This window comes from Vombatus ursinus, unplaced genomic scaffold (genome assembly GCF_900497805.2).
Source record: "Vombatus ursinus unplaced genomic scaffold, bare-nosed wombat genome assembly UNPS02014772.1, whole genome shotgun sequence".
Classification (NCBI taxonomy): Eukaryota; Metazoa; Chordata; class Mammalia; order Diprotodontia; family Vombatidae; genus Vombatus; species Vombatus ursinus.
The window spans coordinates 9883390-9904614 of record NW_020954550.1 but is presented as its reverse complement, the minus strand read 5'-3'; the positions used below and the strand labels follow the sequence as shown (position 1 = coordinate 9904614).

The 21225-nt window shown below is 40.0% G+C and overlaps 1 protein-coding gene and 1 pseudogene across 2 annotated transcripts in view; one reads left to right on the top strand and one right to left on the bottom strand.

Moving 5' to 3' along the window:
- SGTB (small glutamine rich tetratricopeptide repeat containing beta) overlaps positions 1 to 21225 on the bottom strand; it is an 84928-nt gene that overhangs the window by 16390 nt on the left and 47313 nt on the right. The gene's annotated exons all lie outside the window — the stretch shown is intronic.
- Positions 17976 to 18385, top strand: LOC114044061 (annotated as a pseudogene).

Genomic DNA, 21225 nt, shown 5'->3' with positions numbered 1-21225 from the left:
ACAGTCTACAAGTAAAGTGGTCAACTACTGCATGTGGGAGAAGGTCTGAACTCACTCAGACTTTTTCTCCAAAGGGTCTTATAAGTTATAGACTGATTCTATGGTTGGCAGGAACCCTCTCACTGCTCCTACCCATTCCCCAAGGGGTGAGGACAGACTCAAAGAGAATTCTACTATCCGAAGGGACATAAGTGCAGGATGGGCCTCTTGGGACATATTCCATCCTAACAGAGAGTAATCACCACAAGAGTTGTCTTCCAGTGAAGAGAACAATTCAATAGGTAGATAGAAAAAGAGACAGATAGTAGACAGATAGATAGAAAAGATATTGAGAGAGAAAAGAGAGAAAAGCTAGCATTTATATACTGCTTTAAGTGTTTTACAAATATCTCATTTTATCCTTGAAACAACTCTGGGAGGGAAAGGCCATTGTTATACCCATTTTACAGCTGAGGAACCTGAGGTACAAAGAAGTTAAGTGATTCATCCATTCTCACACAATTATGAAGTGTCTGAGGCTGGATTTAAATTCATGACTTTCTGACTCCAAGTCCACTCCTCTACACACTGTAACACCTAGCTGCCATAGGTGTGTAACTGTAAAGTAAACCTTCTGCTAGTAATGTACTCACAAACTGGTTCTAAGAGAAGCATAAAAAAAATTTCTATAGTCTCTCTTTCTATGAATAGGTTCTACCTTGATCCACCCCTGCTAGTAAAATTCTAATGATAACAGAGTTGTTATGAGAAAAGAATTTTGTAATCCTCCATTAAAATTAATATTTATGCATATATGATATTGTGGATAATACTGTGCTGGTTGTATCAAGTCTAAGAAGAGCTTCCTAAATCACACAGAAGAGGTTGGTTTAGCTATCCACAAAGGAAAAACCAAGTGGATAAGGAATGCCTATTGTCCAGATAATGATACCTGACAATGGACAACTCAAAGAGCCTAACCACTGGTCCATTTGTTTTAGGCACTGCAAATGAATAATGAACTGGGCTCAAAATTGAACAGAAGGAGACAGCAGTGGATTCAACAATTGAAGTAGAAGATCAACCAAAGGACATAGGATGGGTACAAGCAGATTTCAACATATTAGTCAATCAATAACCACTTATTAAATTCCTACAGTATACCAGGCACTGTGCTAAGCACTGAGGATACAAAGAAAGCCAAAAGACAGTCTCTGCCCTTGAGGAGCTCACAATCTAATTGGGGGAGACAACAAGCAAGCTAACACGTACAAATATATACAAACAAGCTATAGATAGGATAAACAGGAAATAAAAGAGGTTTGCACAGTTCCTGGCACTAGATTAAGAGGGATTGGGAAAAGGCTTCCTGTAGAGTATGAAATTTTAGCTAGGACTTGAAGGAAGCCAGGAAAGTCAGGAGATAGAGATGAGAAGGGAGAACATTCTAGAATGCGGGACAATCAGTAAAAATGCTAGCATTTACAAAGTGCTTTAAGGTTTGCTAAGCATTTTACAAGTAATACATCATTTGATCCTCATAACAACCTTGGAAGGTAGGTGCTATTACTATCATCCCCATTTTATAGATGAAAAAAATTGAGGTAGAGAGAGGTGAAGTGACTTGCCCAGGGTCACACATCTCACAAGTGTCTGAGGCTGGATTTAAACTCAGGTTTTTCCTCTCTTCAAGTCCAATGCTCTATCCCCTGGACTATCAGTGGATAATAGTTAATATTAGCATATGATGCTGTGATAGGACCCTAATTTCCTAACACAACTTTTTTCCTCCTGCTTACAATGCTGGGCCTGACACCTGATTGGTCCCAGCTTCCCTGACACAGCTTTTTGATCATCTAGGTACATGAAAAGTTCAAGACTGGACCTCTTAAAATTGGTGGATGTCTAAGAAGTCACATACTGTGATGATCTACTTTCCAAGTTGGAGTAGAGGGAAAGAAGGAAAGGAACAAGCATTTATCAAGCACCAAATGAGATAATACAATATTTACAATACAACAAACATTTACTAAGTGCCTACCGTACAGCCGGCACTCTGCCTGATTTCAGCTTCACTACCATCATGCCCTATCTCATCCCTAGGACAAGCTCATCAGCAGAAAACTGCCACTTTTGTATTCACACTTCATCAGCACCTTCAGTTGCCTCTATCTTTCTGATTGGAGGGCTCGAGGATGAACAAAAAACTTCTCCCAAAGAGGAGCCAGAAGCTCAGCCAACTCTTCATTTCCCACGATCTACTCTGCTTAGTTTTTACCCCACCATTATATGTCTCCATGGAGGGTGTCCTTGGTTCCCCCACCCCCTTTACAGATTCCTTTTATGTGTTGTATTCCCTCATCCTCATTAGATTGTAAGCTCCTGGACGAGAGGGACTGTCTTTCTTTTCCTTATTTGTATCCTCAGAACTTAGCATGGTGCCTGGCACATAACAGGCGCTATATCAATGTTACATGGTGGTGGTAGTGGTGGTAGTAGTAGTAGTAGTAGTAGTAGTAGTAGTAGTAGTAGTAGTAGTGGTAGTAGTAGTAGTAGTAGTAGTAGTAAGAGTAGTAGTAAGAGTAGGAGGAATAGGTACTTAATAAATGCTTATTGTATTTTATATATATATTTTTGGTGAGGCAATTGGGGTTAAGTAACTTACTCAGAGTCACGCAGCTAGTAAGTGTTATGTGTCTGAGGCCAAATTTGAACTCAGGTCCTCCTGACTCCAGCGCTGGTGCTCTATCCACTGCGCCACCTAGCTGCCCCCTCCTTCTTGTTTTGGGGCAAAGTAAATCAACTTTTATAAATGTACAATGATTTGCAAGTGCATTTTGTACCAACATCAAACCTGAACTGAGAGTGCCACTATTAGGGCCACAAGGACACGAAGAGCTTTAAGTTTGCAAAGCACTTACATATAATATCTTATGTGATCCTCAAAGCAACCTTGGGAGGTAAGTGCCCTTACTATTCTCCAGATATTGCAGACTGTGAAACTAATGCTGAGAAGTGACTCAGCTCTCCCAGGGTCACACAGCTCCTAAGTTGCAGGCAGGATTTCAATTCCGGTCTTCTTAATTCCAAGTCCAGAACTCTGTGTGCTCTGCCCACTAGCTACCAAATGAGGAAAGGTATAAAAGACAAGTAATGCAAAGGATACCATCAGAGAGAGTTATTATAGGAAAAGTAGATTCACTGGTCATGTATCAAGAATGAGGGATAGACAACCCTTCTGATCTGTCGGTATCAATGCAATATCAAGGTTCCCAGCATGCTCAGTGGAGCCCCTGTGACAGATTCATAGTAAGGCATGAACAAAAAATCACACTGGATGGAAAGCATAGAGGGATTGCAATCTCATAGAGGGATTTCCACACTGATGAAAACATGAATCTGTTTCAGTGGTGTCAAACTCAAACAGAAACAGAGCCACATACTGACTTAGAAAACAAATTAACCTCATCATGATCAAAATAGCTAATATTTACATATTGCCTACCATATGCCAAGCACTGTGCTAAATGCTTTACAATTATTATCTTATTTGATCCTCACAACAACACTGGGAGGGAGGTTACTTATTATCCTCATTTACAGATGAGGAAACTGAGGCAAACAGAGGTTAGGTGACTTGCCCAAGATCTCACAGCTAGTAAAATGTCAGAGGTAAAATTTGAACTCAAGTCTTCTTGACTTCAGGCCTCATACTCTGCCCATTGCACTACCAAGTGGCCCCTATGTTGTACTGCATCTTATTTATTTTGTTAAACATTTCCCAATTAAATTTTAATCTAGTTCTGGCTGCCAAGTTTGACACCTCTGGGTTAGATTACTGGAGTATTTATATAGGCAATGGTATACTGAAAAAAACATTGCAATCAGAGTCAGAGAAACCAGGGTTAGAATCTCAGCTGTATGAACACAGGCAACAACTTCTTTTGTCCTTAGTTTTCTCATCTATAAAATGGAAATAAGAATATCTGTGGTACCTACCTCTCTTAGGTTTTTTTTTTTTTTTAGGCCTAAAGGGAAAAAAATGAATGTAAAGTGTTTTGCAAACCTCAAAATGCCACATCAACTTGTTATGAATGGACAGGTGAGTTGACAGATATTGTTATTTAGTCATTTTTCAGTCATGTCTGATTCTTTGTGACCCCATTTGGGGTTTTCTTGGCAAAGATACTGGAATGGTTTGCCATTCTTTCTCCAGCTCATTTTACAGATAAGGAAACTGAGGCAAGCTGGGTTAAGTGATCTGCCCAGGGTCACACAACTACTAAGTGTCCGAGACCAGATTTGAACTCAGGAAGATGAATCCATCTTATCTGCCTTAATTCCCAAATTCTTAGCCAACAGAATCCTCCACTTCTTGAGATGAAGACAAGCTACTTGACATCCTAAAAGTCACTTAATAAGGATTTTTATTAGCTTCCTTTCTAAGTCAACAGAACGGCTTCACAAGTGAAACCCATGTCCTTTGAGCACCTGTATGGAACCTGTGTGTCACCTGGGACATCCCCCGCCCTGGAGATCTTCAAGTCTCTCTGGAAAGTTAACGGAGAGATTTCTGCATGAAATGGTTTAGATGTTCTTTCTGAAGACACAAGGTGGCAGATTTGGATGACCTTATGACAACAGGAACGATATCACAGTGGGAAGGAAGGGAAGGAATGTCTCATATCCCTGATCCCCTCCTCCAGGAGTCCAGCACAAGCTGGTCATGGAATCCTACACTCAAAAATGGAAAGGAATCTTGGAGATCAGGATCCGAACAAAATAAAGGGACTTGGAAGGGGGAGGGGGAGAGGGGAAGCCTTGGCCTGAAGAGAGCGGATCCAAGGGTCCATAGACCAAAGGCCGGGCTGAGCTGAGTTTTCTGCAGTGATGAAATACAAGGGGCAAGGATAAACAGGAAACCAGATATTTAAGCAGGAGATGTCAGGGCTGATTCCTGAGGAAGAATGCAAGGAATTGACGGTATTGTCTGGCTCCATTCAATAAAATGCCCATGGCCCCCAAGAGCATCTGCCAGCCAAGAGCAGAGGCTTCTAGAGACCTTCCATACATGTTGTTGTCTCCCCTATTAGTCTGTGAACAACTTGAGAGCGGGGTCTGTCTTTTATCTTTGTATCCCCAGCACTGAGCACAGAGCCTGACAGTTGATCAGTCAACAAAACGTTTATTAACAACCTACTATGTGCCAGGCACTGTGCTCAGTGCCGGGGACACAGAAGGAGGCAGTCCCTGCTCTCAAGGAGCTCACAGTCTAATGGGGAAGAGAATAAGCAAAAAATATATACAAAGCAAGCTACATACTGAATAAATAGGAAGTAATTAACAGAGAAAAGACACTAGAATTAAGAGGGGTTGGAAATGGCTTCTTGTAGAAGAGGGGATTTTATTTGGGACTAAAAGGAAGCCAGGGAAGTCAGGAGGAGGAGATAAAGAGGAAGAGTAGGTAAAGAAGAAATGAGGGGACAGCCAGAGAAGAGGCCTGGAACTGAGAGATGAGTGTCTTGTTTGTGGAACAGCACACACGGGGGAGTAGGTAAAAAGGCTGGAAAGTAGGAGGGGTTTGGGTTATCAAGCGCTTTGAACACTAAACAAAGGGTTTTGCATTTGATCCTGGAGGCAATAAGGAACCCACTGAAGTCTACTGAGTAGGAGGGGGAACACAGTCAGACCTGTGCTCTAGGAAAATCTTCTGAGTGGCTGAATGTGGGATGGATTTGGAATGGGGAGAGATGAAGCAGGCAGACCCACCAGCAGGGCTATTACAATAGTCCAGGCGTGAAGTGATGAGGGTCTGTACCAGAGTAGCGGCAGTGTCAGAAGAGAGAAGGGGGCATATTACAGAGGTGGTGGAAAGGTGAAATCAACAGTCCTTGGTAACTTGGTATGATTATATATGGGGAGTGAGAGATAGTGAGAAGCTGAGGATGACTCCTAGGTTGTGAGCCAGAGGGACTGAAAAAATGGTGTTGTCCTGATAGTAACAGAGAAGTTAAGAGGGGGAGAGAGTTTAGGAAGAAAGATGATGAGTTCTGTTTTAGACATGTTGAATTTAAGATGTCTACTGGACATCCAGTTCAAGATACCTGAAAGGCTGTTGGAGATGCCAGATGGGAGGTCAGCAGAGAGTCTGGGGCAGATTAGGTAGATTTGAAAATCAATAGCATGGAATTAAATCCATGAAAACTGATAAGATCACCAAGTGAAGTAATATAGAGGGAGAAGAGAAGAGGGCTTAGGTCAGAACCATAGTAGCACATAGTAGGCATTTAATAAATGCTTACTGACTGACTGACTGAAGCAGATCTCTGAGTAATTGGCAACACTACAAGGCATATTTGATACTCTGTATGGGAAGCAAAAATTGGACTACAGCAGCAGTTGGAGTCAACAGCCTCCAGGGCCATCACATCCCCAGAAAGTCCTCCTTACTCTCTCATAACTGCTGAGTGCCGTGAAGAGAGGTGACAGCATAGAAACAATTAGGGCATTTGTTGTTGTTGTTTGTCCTTCGTTCTGGAAGAGGACCATGACATCAGGAAAATGATGCCATGACATGTAAGTGAATTGTATTTAAGTGAGGGAGGGCTGCGCAAAGTCACCAGCCTCATTTTCTCCTCTACAGTCCTCTGGGTCCAGTGGCAAGATACAGATCAGGATGAATGGAGATGGCCCCAGATGCAGTGGCTTTCTTAAGCTAAGATCTTTAACAGGGCAATTACAGGGGCTGGGGAGAGAAGGGGGTGTCCCAAACCTCTAGAGGAGGAGAAGAAAGATGGGACCCAAACTGGAATCTAAAGAAATACACCAAAGACTAGGCTGGGTCAAGATCTAGGTGGCTCAGGGCCCACCAAAACCCAAGATGTTGAGATGAACAAGCAGTAACAGATATTCCTTCGAGGAAAGCCAGTGGTAGATTAGATGGCAGAACCCGGAGAACATTGGTGAATGGACTGTCTGACCAAGTTTGTACCCAAAGTTTCAGCATTTAAAAACAAACTGTATTACCTAATCACAGAATTTTGGGAGTTGGAAAGGAGTTCAGTGGCCATCAGGTCTATCTCATAGCACAAAAGGAATCCCCACTATAACCTACCTGAGAAGTGGCCAGGGTCTCTGCTGGAAGACCTAGTTGGTTGTTGTCCTTCATAACAACATCACCATGTCAGGGTCGATGTACAGTGTGTCCAACTGTGGCTAATTAGACCCACACTAGCTCGGAAGCTCTACCACAGCTTGGGCATGAATAGTTTGTGTGAACATTTGGAATGGAGATGTCTCTAAATTTGTGCATCTCATGCTTCCACTGAGCTTCTGCTAAAAGACCTGCAAGGAGAGGGAACACAGCCCACCCCACATTGTGAAGGCTGCGCATCCCACCTTGGGACAGCTCAAATTATTAGGAAATTTTTCCTGTTATCTAGCCTAAATTTGACTCTTTGCCTCTTCCTTTTTTTTTTTTTTATGGTGAAGCAATTGGGGTTAAGTGCCCAGGGTCACACAGGGTCACACAGCTAGTAAGTGTCACCACCTAGCAGTGCCTCTATGCATCTTCCACTCACTGCTCCTGGTTCTGCCCTCTGAGAACAAGGAGAATGCAAGCCCCTTCTATTTAAAAGCCTTTCAAATAGTTGAAGAGAGTTATCACGTCTCTCCTGAATCTTCCCTCCTCCAGATTAAATAAAGCCAGTTTTTCCAATCAATCCTCATATGACATGCACTCAAGGCCCTGCACCACCTTGGTTACCCTCCCGGGGGCACACATTCTAGCTTATCTATGGCCTTCCTACCCTACAGTGCCTAGGTGAACTCTGATGAGGACAGTGGGATTATCGCCTCCTTCTACCTGGAAGCTGTGGATGCCTTTATGTTTTCAGAAGCAGCTGATGGTGCAGTGGATAGAGTCCTAGCCATGGAATCAGGAATATCTGAGTTCAAATCTGACCTTATTAGTTGTGTGAGCCTAGTCGTTTAACCTCCCTTTGCCTCAGTTTCCTCTACTGAAAAATTGGGATAATCAGAGTATCTATCTTGCTGGGTTGTTGTGAGCCTCAAATGAAATATTTGTAAATAGCATTTATCACAGTGCTTGGCACACAATAGGAACTATATAAATGCTTATTCCCTTCCCTTCCCTTTTTATATCATTGTCATTTCCACAGAAACTTTCTCTCTCCCCCTCTGTGAACGTCCCATGTAATATACATACAAAGACAAAAACATTAAAGCAAAACACTACACTTCACAACATATGCAATATTCCACCTCTCCAAAGACCACTCTTATCTTGACTGCTGGTGATATAAGAAGGTTGAAAGCTTCTCCAAGAACTGAAGAACTCAGGTTGCAGATTAAAGCATTTTTTCCACTTTCTTTATTTTCCTTGCTCCCCCCCCCCACTTTTTTTTTCAACATGGCTAATATGGACATATATTTTGCATGACTTCACATGTGTAATAGGTATCCTATTGCTTGCCTTCTCAAAGAGTGGGGGAGGGCCTAGAAGGAGGAAAAGAATTTGGAACTCAAAATTTTTAAAAAGAATGTTTAAAAAAAGAAAGAAAAGAAAACTTCTCTGGGAAGAGGGTTATTTTTTTCTTCTCTTCTCTGGGACCAAGATCATCATTATAGCAACACAGATTTTGGTTGTTTTCACTGAACATTATTGTTCTGTTACCACAATATACTGCTTTCCTCATTCTACTAACTTTACTTTGCATCAGTTCATTCAAGTCTCTTAGCTTTTAAAGCCCTACATAACCTGGCCCTGATCTATCTTTCCAGTGTCACCAGCCATCACTCTCCCTCCTTCAATCTTCGATCCAGTCAAACTGGCCTTCTCTCTGTACCTCACATACAAAACTCCATTTCCCCCTATCTGTGACACACCATCTTCCATCTCTTTACAGTGGTGGTTCCACATGCACCCCCTCCTCACCTCCACCTCTTAGTGCCTCTCCCTTCCTTTACCATGCAGCTCAAGCTGTATGAAGCCTTTCCCTTCTCCCCAGTTGCTAATGACCTCCCTCCTCCCAAACTATCTTGCATTTAACTTGGCACATAGAATAGCTAGCATTTATATTGAACATTCAGGTTCCCAAAGCACTTTACATACATTATCTCATTTGATCCCCATAACAAAAAAAGCAATGTACTTCTATTGATGGAGTCCCCAGAGCAAATATCATCTTGCCCTATGGGTCTAAGCTAAATCTGTTTCTGTCTTTTCTGTTTGATTTAAATACCATCTCCAGACTTCAAAAGATAGTTTCTGGTGACCTCCCTTTGTTTGGTGAGGCATTCAGGAGCCACTGATGAAACTGGTCCAGAAACTGAATGTGGGATCTGTGTCCAACCTAAGTGTACATCTGACTATTAGACAGGAAAGAAAGCACTATTGTCTCATACATATTTTAGGCAGGTCTGGCAGCCTCCTAAAGGTGGCTATAAAACAGATGAATGATTCTACCAGACTGGTCTATCTAACAGGAGGTAAAAAAAAGAAGAAAATTTAAAAAATATATTGATACCAAACTCTCTAAATGGCATTTACTGAACAATGTCAGAACCATCTAAAATCCCATGCTTAGTACTAGATTTTTGTATTGTGACTTATAAAATTTGATCAGAGATTGGATGTTTGCTGCACGTCATGAGGCAGCACTTTGTACACTACAGGCATTTAAGGGTTAAAAAACAGCACTTTTCAAAATGAACATTCGGTGTTGCCATGCTTCTGCTTTTACTAATGACATTCACACCAATCCCATCTGGCAACAAAATCCTTGATTTTCTATCATTTGAGCTTTTCTCTCTTTTTTAAGTTCCTTGTTATATTTTAATTTTAAAAAATTTTAGCTTCCATAAATGTTTATTAAATCCCAACACTCTCACTCTATAAGCACAATCAAATGAATCAAAAAAGTATTTATTAAAGAGGCCATGATGGCCAGGGCTGTGTTCAGCACTGAGATACAAAGACAAAAATCTAACAGTTCCTGCTCGTGGGAAGTTTACATCCTATTGGGGAAGCAATATCAATACATAAAAATGTGTACATGTATATGTATATATTGGCACAGCTTTACTGGTATTAAAGGTAAGCATCTATAATTCTTCACCCATACATTCATTAACTGACCTCTATGTTAGTTAATTATTCTGTGTATGAAATTGTGTGTAAAATAAAAGTAATCCATTTCTATCACCAGCAGAGTGAGGATAAGCCTTGCTAAGCATGGTATTGGAGGTACAGTTTTCACACTCCAGATATTTCTCCCAGGACAAAGAAAGAAGCTATAGGTCCGTAGATTGCTGACAGCCATCTGTTACCATGTTCAGCCTCTAATACTTCTGCACTTTCCTCCCTCCTGATGCCACCCATACCAACTTTATAGATAGAGATAGAGAGATGTCCTATTGTATAATGACAAGTAGGTAAGAGTGCTTTAAAAGCAAGAGTGGCTCACTCCCACACTAATGGTAGAGGTGACAGGATTAATGAGCTAATTTCATTTGGGTGCTTTCAATTTATTCGAGTTGCTACATGAGTACAACAAACTATTACTGCTTTAATCTTGAATGGATCTAATAATGGTTAAAGCCCTGGATCTTTAATTATGTTCACTTTAAAAAAAATCTTTGAATAAGAGCATGATTCTCAGAGATGAGTAACACATGCCAGGACACAGTACAAAGCAAATGCTATATTCCAAATTCCTCATTGTCACAAGAAGGGTACTTTCCTAAGAAAATAACAAAGTAGGGTTTTAATACATGCTGACCTGCTTTCCAGACTCATTTATCTGGATGCAAAGTTAGAAATAATGAATGATTCAGAGGCAGCTACATGGTGCAATAGCTAGAGCATTGGGCCTGGAGTCAGGAAGGCCTGAGTTCAAATTCTGCCTCAGATACTTATTAGCTCTATGACCCTTGGCAAGTCACTTAACTTCTGCCTGCCTCAGTTTCCTCAACTGCAAAGTAAAGATAATAACAGCACCTACCTACTAGGGCTGTTGTGAGTATCAAATGAAACAGTATTAGTAAAGTGCTTAGCACAGCACGTGGCACATGGTAGGTGCTTAATAAATGTGTACTTCAGGGCATATAGGTAGTGCAGTGGATAGCACACTGGCCCTGGAATCAGGAGGACCTGAGTTCAAATCCACACTAGCTGTGTGACCCTGGGCAAGTCATTTGACCTCAATTACCTCCCCCCAAAATTAATAAATGCTTATTTTCTTCTTTCCAACCCAGGGGAAAATGGGCATAGAGGACAATCAAAGAATCCAATGATTTATAGACTGAGTGAGACCTGGAAGGGTCGTCAGAGGTCCTCTACACCAGTGATGTTAAATACTCAGATAGAAACAGGGGCCACTAATTCATACAGAAGGATTCACATAATAGAGCCACATAATTTAGTTTTAAAATGTAATATTATCTGTTTCATTTTATTTTTATTTTGTTAAATATTTCTTAATTACATTTTAATTTGGTTCAGGCAGCACTCAAGAGTGTTGTAGGTCACATGAGGCCTACTGACCATGTGTTTGCTTCTGCTCTAGATCAACTCTCCCAGCTTAGAAATGAGGAAACTGAAATCTAGGGAAATTAAGTGATTTGTCCAAGGTAACACCACTGGGATTTGAACCCAAGTATTCTGGACTCCAAATCTAGTGCTCTTTTTACTGCGCCATGCTGCCTCCTAATTTTGGCTCCCAAGTGCTCCAAACATATCAATTGTTTTCATAGCTAAGCATTTTCCTTGTATTTCTTTGCTATACCTTTCTGGCAGTTCATTCCAGCTGTTATCAGGAGTTCAATTTCAGAATTAAAAAATGAGCTTTGCAAATGTGATAATATATACAACTAAATCATTTTTTAAAATTAACTAGGTAGTGCAATGGATAGAGTGCCTGGCCTAGAGTCAGGAAGACTCATCTTCCAGAGTTCAAATCTGGTCTCAAACATTTCCTAGCTGTGTGACCCTGAGTATGACACTAACCCTGCTTGCCTCGGTTTCCTCATCTGTAAAAATGAGCTAGAAAAGGCTCATTCCACTCAAACCACTCCAGTGTCTTTGCCAAGAAAATTCTGAATGGGGTCCGGAAGAGTAAGAGACAACTGAAAAATGACTGGACAACAATTGTTTGGAAAACAATAGAGCAAAAACATTCAAAATCAGGTTTTAGCTTTTCTTTTGCATCTCTTATAACTCACACAGAAGTCTCACTTCTTTATCCTACAGTTCTCATTTTTATCTATAAGCCTAAATACAAAGTTAATTTGGTATTTAGTTCCCACGATAGTAGTTACTAAAGACTTTAAGTACCTGTCATTTTTTAAAATTATAAAGCCATCAAGTTCCAGTGAAAATTCTGTAAAAAGCAAATTTTCACAAAGTAAATTCCTGACCCTGTCACTACCCAGTGTTATTCTACTCTTCTGCCCCACCGAAGAAATGCACAAGTTCTATTTTAAGGAGGTCAATTCTATGGTCATTTTAAAACGACAGCCATGAAATTTCTTCACATTTAATTTATAAGTGGTAAATGTTTGCTATGGACATTGCCTTGTACACTAAATTTCTCTGAAATTCTTCCAAGTGTTTGACAGTATAAGAAATGTAAAAGGATGTCAGAAACCAAACCTCTAAAAAGGACAAAGCCTGAAGATCATCAAACCAAGACAGATAGTGCAGCGGCCATTATAAACCTGCACCCAGGTAGACTGAAACCCCTATTAACTGGAAGACTCAGGCAGTGAGATGGAACTATGGGTTAACCTTTTAGTTTCTGTGTAATTGTACAACTTTCTAAAACGTTTGTTTGTTTGTTGTTGTACCATAAAAAGTAAGAACAGCCGATCTCGTACTGATGACTGAGGGCTCTGGGGTAGGGTCTCAGTGTTATCTCTCTGAACTTCACTTCTTTATAAGACGGTAAATGCAGGCAGGGGATGTTAGACTAAATGTGTACTGACTACAAGATGGATGAAAAGCTGCTTTGGGGGCTAAATCCTTGATAGGAATAATAAAATATGTTCCATTTCCTCATAAAAGCAAAATTATAAAGGGGAAAAGCAAGAAAAAAAATGGGGTTAATTAAAGATCATGGTTAATTTCATTTTACTATCACAGATTTTTATTCCATGCTAAATTCTCATTTCTTACCACAAACCCACAAGCCTTAAGGCTCCTAATACCTTCCAAGGGAAAATGTTTATCAGGGGAACATGATTTAGTCATGGTAAAAAGGCAAGAATGGGACCAAATTCATCTCAGAAAAAAACTAAAAAAAACTAAAAAGATGAATGTCAATCACTTGATCTACAAAGGGTTTTTGTTGTTGTTCAGTCAAGTCCAACTCTTCATGACCCCATGGACCATAGCACACTAGGCCCTTCTATCCTCCTTCCTCTCTCTCTCAAAGTCTGTCCAAGTTCATGTTCATTGTTTCCATGACATTATCTATCCATCTCCTTCTCTGCCATCCCCTTTTCATTTTGCTTTCAATCTTTCCTAACATCAGGGTCTTTTCCAATGAGTCCTGTCTTCTCATTATGTGGCTAAAGTATTTAAGCTTCAGCTTTGGTATTTTGACCTTTCAGTGAATAGTCTGAGTTAATTTCTTTAAGTATTGATTGATTTGGTCTCCTTGCTGTCCAAAGGACTCTCCAAAGTCCTCTCTAGTACCACAACTTGCAAGCATCAATTCTGCAGCACTCAGCTTTCCTTATAGTCCAAATCTCATAGCCATACATTGCTACTGGAAAAACCATAGTTTTGACTATACAGACCTTTGCCAGCAAGATGATATCTATGCTTTGGGGTATGCTGTCCAGATTTGTCATAGATTTTCTTCCAAGGATCAAGCATCTTTTAATTTCATGATTGTGGCCGCTGTCTTCACTCACTCTCTCGCTCTCCTCCCCTTCCCTGTGCCCTGTTTCTCTCTCTCTCTCTCTCTCTCTCTCTCTCTCTCTCTCTCTTCCTCTCTCTCTCTCTCTCTTCCTCTCTCTCTCTCTCTCATTCCCTACTGCCTACTGAATAAAGTATTGGCATTCAAAGCCACTCATCATTTGACTGGCCCAATCCTCCTAGCCTACGTTGTGTAACTTCTTTTCCAATCAAACTGAACTCCTCTCTAGTCCTCAAACATGCCTCGTGCTTTCCTATCTCTAGGACTTTGTCTTCTGAACCATTCAATTTTTCAACTCAAAGTTCAAATGCCCTTCTTCATGAAGTCTTACATAATTCCGCTCAGCTGGAGATGATTCCCTTCTCTTTTCTTAAGACCTAAAGCATTCTTTTACTGTTCTTACACAGGTAATTGTAATAAAATGTAGAATGTGCATGCCTTATTCTCCCTTCTACACTGTAAATTCTTTGAGGGCAGAGTCCATACCTTATTCATCTTTGTATCTCTCACATCTCTGAATTTAGTGTCTTTTTTCCATATTGCTTAATTTAGTGCCTTTAACATAGTAGACAGCAGATATTTGTTGAACAAAATATGAATGAACTTGTTAATAGCTTAAAGAAAAAAATAATTTTGGCACCTAATGGGGTCATTAAGAGTCAGACACAACTGAAAAATGACTCAACAACAACCACAAATATTAAAAACAGCTATGTTGTCTTTTGAGGATCGCAAACTGATTTATAAATATATTAATATCCATTTAAAATGGAGGACTAAAGGAATAAATGCAGAATGAACATAAAACACAAAATATAAATGTAAGGATTACTAACTTCTAATGCATTTCTTATTTCATGTCCCACTCTCTAACAAACCTACTTCTGTAAACACATTCCTATTCAGTGCAGTCTAATGGTTCTTTAAAGCCAGGCCACTGGTGGCTCCCTTGAGCTTGGGACTTCTAAACTGTGAGAGCCCTAAAGCTGATCAGATGACTGACTACACCAAGTTCAACAATAATATGGCAACCCCCCAGCAATAGAGGGCCACAAGTCTGCCTGAGGAGGGGTGACTTGGCCTAAGTCAGAAGGAGATTAGGTGAAAGCTTCCATGCCAAATAGTAATGAGATCAGGCTCATGGCTGCTGTACTCTCAGCTTGGACAAAATAGAGAGACTCAGTCTCAAAAACAAAGTGAAACCAAGAACGTAGAGGAATGACAGTCTTGGTTCTGAGTATCACTTGACTTTAGATGTTTCCTTGGGCAAAATGTAACTTTTAGTAGAACAGTAATTCTAACTGTACCTGGGCATTGGGACACTGGATGATGACACATTTAAAGCATGTTAAAAGCTTGAAGCTTTATGACTAAGGTTTAAAAAAAAGTTGGAATAAAACTCCTGGTATTCTGAATCTCAGAAACCATTACTAACAACATTTAAATATCAAATAAAGCCCTCTTTATTGCTGTTATAAAAATGCATACTTCTGTATGGATTGTGAACTCTTTGGGTTCCACATGCATGTTCATTTCTCTTGTAATAAAACCTAGTTTTCGCATAAATTTTGTAAATTGTGATTGCCTGTTGACATTATTCTGAATTTCTGAAATTTCCATCAAATAATCTGACCTAATTTAAGACTTATGAAAACATAATTTCAAAAAGTAATTAGTATTTAATTTACCAGCTTTTATCTTAAAATCACATATTTAAAAAATTGAAGATAGTCTTAGATTAATGCACGGTCATGTGACAATGTAATATAGGGATCACTGACAGATCAATTTCAAAACTCAGTTCTGTCAATCATGGGCTATGGGCACCTTGACAGACAAAATCCTTTTTCTTTTCTCCAAACTCTCAGAGTTGACCAATATTTCCAGCAAAAGATTCAGAGAAGGGCCATTGCAACAGCTTCAAGCCAAACCTGGCACCACATGACTCATCTTGAAATGTGAGAAAGAAAGAGTCATGGTTTCAGTAATGGCTTCCAAACAAAATTCTCCCCAAAGCTTGAGAGCTGTCATTGTGTACCTTCCCCTGATATTGTATACAAGACTCCAAATAAATGAATAACCAAATGAATAACCAAAAAGTTTCTTACCAGCAAAAAAAAAAAAAGTCATCCTGATACAACACATTTAGAAGGTACTCAAAATAATTTAGAAAGGATATAACCTGTAATCAGTTTGCTCGTCAATAGAATTCCATTGCCTCTCAAGTAAGATATAAAAGCTTTCTGACAATATGCAATTTGATAAATGAAACCTGTTTTTTTTTTCAGCAGGTAGAATGATGAATACTTGAAGTTGTTCCATTAAAATCCTCAAGGAAGACCAAAGTTATCACACTCCTTAATGTGAAAAAAGTATAGTCAATGAGAAGTCATCATGGTACATCTTTAATAATTTTTTTTTTTTTGTAAAAAGTTCATACGGGGAAGTGTAGGAAAGTCACTTATAGCCGAAACAGCATGAAATTTGGAATCAAGAGAGCCAGGCTCAAATCTGGGCCCACTCTCTTATTACCTGTGTGACCTCTGGCAATTCACTTAGCCTCTCTTATACTCGTCTCTTGAAAGGAAAAATGAGGGGGCTGAATTTGATGATCTCTAAGATCTCTCCCAACTCTCAACGTATGATCTTATGACCTCCATCAGCTCAATGTGTCTAATATCTTTCTAGAGCATATGATTAGGATTGGCAGGCTCACAGAAGGAGCTCAGGAATAATGTGTTCTCAACTCTTTTTATCCCCTTGTTAAAAAAAAAAATTTTCAGTACGAGTACAATAAGCAGATCTATGCTTCCTTCCATTGTGACAGCCTGTAAGCTCACCAACTGACTGGCTTGGGAAAGAGCTCCTTGTAGAGCTCAGCTGTATCTAAGTGCAAAGTATAGAGAGAAGAGTAAGCATCAAAGGCCAGGAATAGAATAGGAGGCTATATTTGTAGCTCCTCTGTGGTGAAGCCAAACATAATGACATCTGAATTGAATAACAATGTGATCTGCTGTCTCTGCATGCACTGTCTGCTTATCAGGGCAGAACTAATGAAATTTCAGTGCAATAATGCATTCAGTGTTATCGTATCTTGGTAAGTACTTCTAATAGCTTTAACTTGTTAGATGGAAAGCACAAAAATGGTTTCCAAGTGTTCCATGTTTATAGCAAACAGGGCAGAAAAAACACTCAAGTGGTGCCTAAAATCCTTCTCAATTAATTTCTCAACTAAATATGAAGTACATCAGGGATTAGTGAACACTCTTAACAAAATACATATTCTGACCACCACACAAGTCTTTCCATTGGTTTTCAAGAAAGATCCAGGGCTCTGTGACTGAATGGCAACAAGAATGATGAAGTAGGGAACTGTAGGATTTCCTCCAAATAAGCATTAATCAAGCAGCTACAGACAAGTGATAGTGAGAGGTAGGGTTGATCCAAAATACAAAGTCCCCAATCTCCTAGGCAGATGTGTGCCATACATTAAAGCCCATAGGACAGAGAAGACTGTGGGCAAACTTACAAGGTATGCCTATGTTCTTGGGAGATCAATTACCTGAGTTTGTAATATGTTCAACTAGGGGCTACTAGGGGCAGATTTCAGGGGGTCTGCAAACTTGGGGAGAGAAAATACATCTTTATTTTCACTAATCTCTAATGGAAATACAGCATTTCCATCAATTATGAGCTGTTTTTAAAAACATTAATCTGAGGAAGTTTGTTCATAAGCTTCACCAAGTTGCCAAAGGGTCTATGATGCAAGAATGGGTAAGAACCCCTGCTCTAAATACTTATCACATACATTCAACTGCTACTGACCTTATAATAGTCATATATTCATTCTGGCCATTGGGGGAAGAGCACCCAGGTGCTCCTCATCTCCTACTCCCAGCTTGATTGACCAGAGCTTACCACTGGGAATCCTCTCAGTTGACTGACCAACACTTTCCAGGATATTCTACAAGCATGGCATAAGCTCTGTCAACCAATAAGGAAGGCACAAATCTTTGAAAGCAACAATTGGGCCTTTCACCCCTCAGAGCCAACATGGGTCACATTTGGACCAAGACCATGAAAAAGATAGTGCAGGTCATCACTGAAAAGTACTATATAAGCCTGGGCAACAACTTTCACACCAACAAGCTTGTATGCATACGGAGATCGCCACCATCCCCGGCAAGACGCCCCACAACAAGATCTCGGGATATGGTACTCATCTGATGAAGCAGATCTAGAGAGGCCTTATGAGAGGCATTGCCATTAAATTGCAGAAAGAAGAAAGAGAAAGGAGGGACAGCTCCAGCCCTGAGGTCTCTGCTTTGATTCAGGACATCATTGAAGTAGACCCTAATACCAAAGAAATGTTGAAACTTCTGGGCTTTGACAGTTTGTCCAACCTGCAAGTTACCCAGCCCACGGTTCGGATGAACTTCAAAACACCAAGAGGAGATGGTTAATATTTATTTATTTTTGCTTTCTTTCCAATAAACTTGGAAACACACCTCCCCCCCCCCAAAAAAAAAGAAAGAAAGAGGGAGGGAAAAGGAAGGAAGGAAGCAAAGAATGAACTGAGAGCTGCAAGGTCCTCCAAGAATATTGTAAAATTCAGTACCATAGTGGCCCACTAGAGTCATTCAGTCTGCAGTCATTCACCTAAATGGTACCTGACTGCAACTCAAATGATTAAAATCTGACTCTATTTCCAGAGACAGGGAGACTGGGGTCCAGGACATCTATGTTGAAATTTTCAGCTGAGGATTAGCTAAGAAAGAAAGAACATCAGCCTAGATACAAAAGTATCCACCTTGCAATGTCACAAGAGTAATATCCTTCTAATGCTACATCAGCGCATGAGTAGTAGAAACATAAGCAATATTCTTTCAATGTCATGTGATAGCAACACATAAGCACTATGTATTATATATTTATATGCATATATCTATAAATATGATTCTCATGCCACTTCATAAGGTTAGTGTTTTAATAAATGCATTTGGGATTCAAAGGTGAGTCTGTGCTTATCACTTTCGAAATTATAAACCCAAATAAGAGTTAATGGACCAAGATATCCCGAGGACACAGTAATGCCATTACTCTTCCTTATTACACTATTCAAAATTGTCTTTTTTTGTTTCTGCTATTCCATTTCCTTATCTGTAATGGATGACATCTGCTTATTGAATCTAACTACCTTAGACGCCTGTTTATGCCCCGCCTACTTACTCTGTGATGCCAAATTACAAAACCTAATTACTCCAGTCCAAGCTGATTTTCTTGTGTTGTATTTTTTATTTATTGTTTCTACTATTCATTCATTCATCCATCAAGTACTGAGTTTCTATTATGTGCATCGCACCCTGCTAAGTGCACAGGGTTGGGTCAGCTAAGTAGTGCAGTGGATAGAGCATGGCCCTGGAACCAGGAGGACCTGAGTTCAAATCCAGCCTCAGATACTTACTAGCTATGTGACCCTGGGCAAGTTACTTGAGCCTGACTGCCTCCAAAATTAAGAAAGATGGACAGATAGATAGATAGGGAGAGAGAGAGAGAGAGAGTTGCAGTTAGAATTTATATTCCACAAAGAAACCCTCGCATTCCAGGAGCTTACAATTTAGTTAGAGGGAAAAAAATCAAAAACAAAATCAGCGCTTTATTACATACTTCAGGATGGCATAGTTGATAGAATGCTGTCTTGGAAACCAAGAAAATCTGGGTTCAAGTCCTGCCTCAGACAGATACTGTGTAACTCTGACCAAATCACTTAACCCCTCAGTGTTCAGACAAATCTCTGACTTTAAGTTACAGAAAGCTACTGACTTACACTGGTAGAAGGAATGTCCTCATCAGGGAGTTTCCCATGCCAGCGAAATCACAGATCTAGTCCCTATCCCTATATTACTCTCTAACAATATTTTAAGACATACACATGCGAATCAGAGAACGACAGAGTAGATAAAATTGTGTAGATCTTTGTTTGTTTCTTTTTTTAACCAAGATGGAAGCTTTGTGAGCAGGGGCTTTGTCTCAATGTTTTCTACATAACTATTCATTTATTCAATAAATACTTACTGAGTTTTGGCCAAGTGTGAGGCTCTATACTGTGTACAGAGAAGCATAAGACATGATCTCTGGGTTCTAAGAGCTTTCAAATTAAGGAGATAAACTGCATGTCAACAAATAATGATAATATACAACCATACAGGTTACACTGTACACACATAGCCAATATGTGTGACTGAGAAGCATCACGGTATAGTAAAAGGAGGAATGGCCGTAGAAGCACACACTGTTGTTGTTGTTGTTGTTGTTTAGTCGTTTCAGTTGTGTTTGACTCTTCGTGACCCCATTTGGGGTTTTCTTGGCAAAGATACTGGAGTGGTTTGCCATTTCCTCCTCCAGCTCATTTGACAGATGAGGAAACTGAGGCAAATAGGGTTAAGTGATTTGCCCAGGGTCACATAGCCAGTAAGTATCTGAGGCCAGATTTGAACTAAGTAAGATGAGTTCAGGTATGGCGCTCTATTCTCTGCACCATCTAGCTGCCCTGGAAGCACAAAGAAAATGTAACAAATATAAGATGTGTGGCTAGGGAAGGGTAAGTCACTTAACCTTTTGGTGCAGCTAGGTGGCAAAATGCTCAGAGTGCTGGACCTGGAATCAGGAAGACCTGAGTTCAAATTCGGCCTCAGAGACTTACTAGCTGTGTGGCCCTAGGAAAGCCACTTAACTTCATTTGCCTCAGTTTCCTCATCTGTAAAATGAGCTAAAGAAGGAAATGCAAACCACTACAGTATTTTTGCCAAGAAGACCCCAACTGGGGTCATAAAGACTCAGATATGCCTGAAACGACTGAACAACTTAAGTGCTACAGGCAACTCCAAGACTATTAGTTACAGACTTGTTGCTGATTTGTATTAAGGAAGGAATTTTAAATCTGGGAGTTCCCCACATTGATTGAAATCACAAGTCTGGTCTAAAACAAACAAAAACTAGTGCTATGTATAGACATGGCTTATACATGTCCTAGACATGTTAAGATGAGTGAAAAGTTCACCGTTGGCTAGGGTATTCAGCAAAAGCATCACAGTACAGGTACAATTTTAGGTAGGCCTTGAAGGACAGAGAGGATTTTGACCAATGAAGGTGAAAGGAAACCTGTTTATTGGTTTTTTATTCTTTTAAGAACCCCACACAGTAAAATGGAAAACAGACTCACTGTTAAAAAAAAAAAAAGGATGACATGTGAGAAGTATTTTGATTATGAATAAGACCATAAAAAGGAATCTTAAAAGGGATA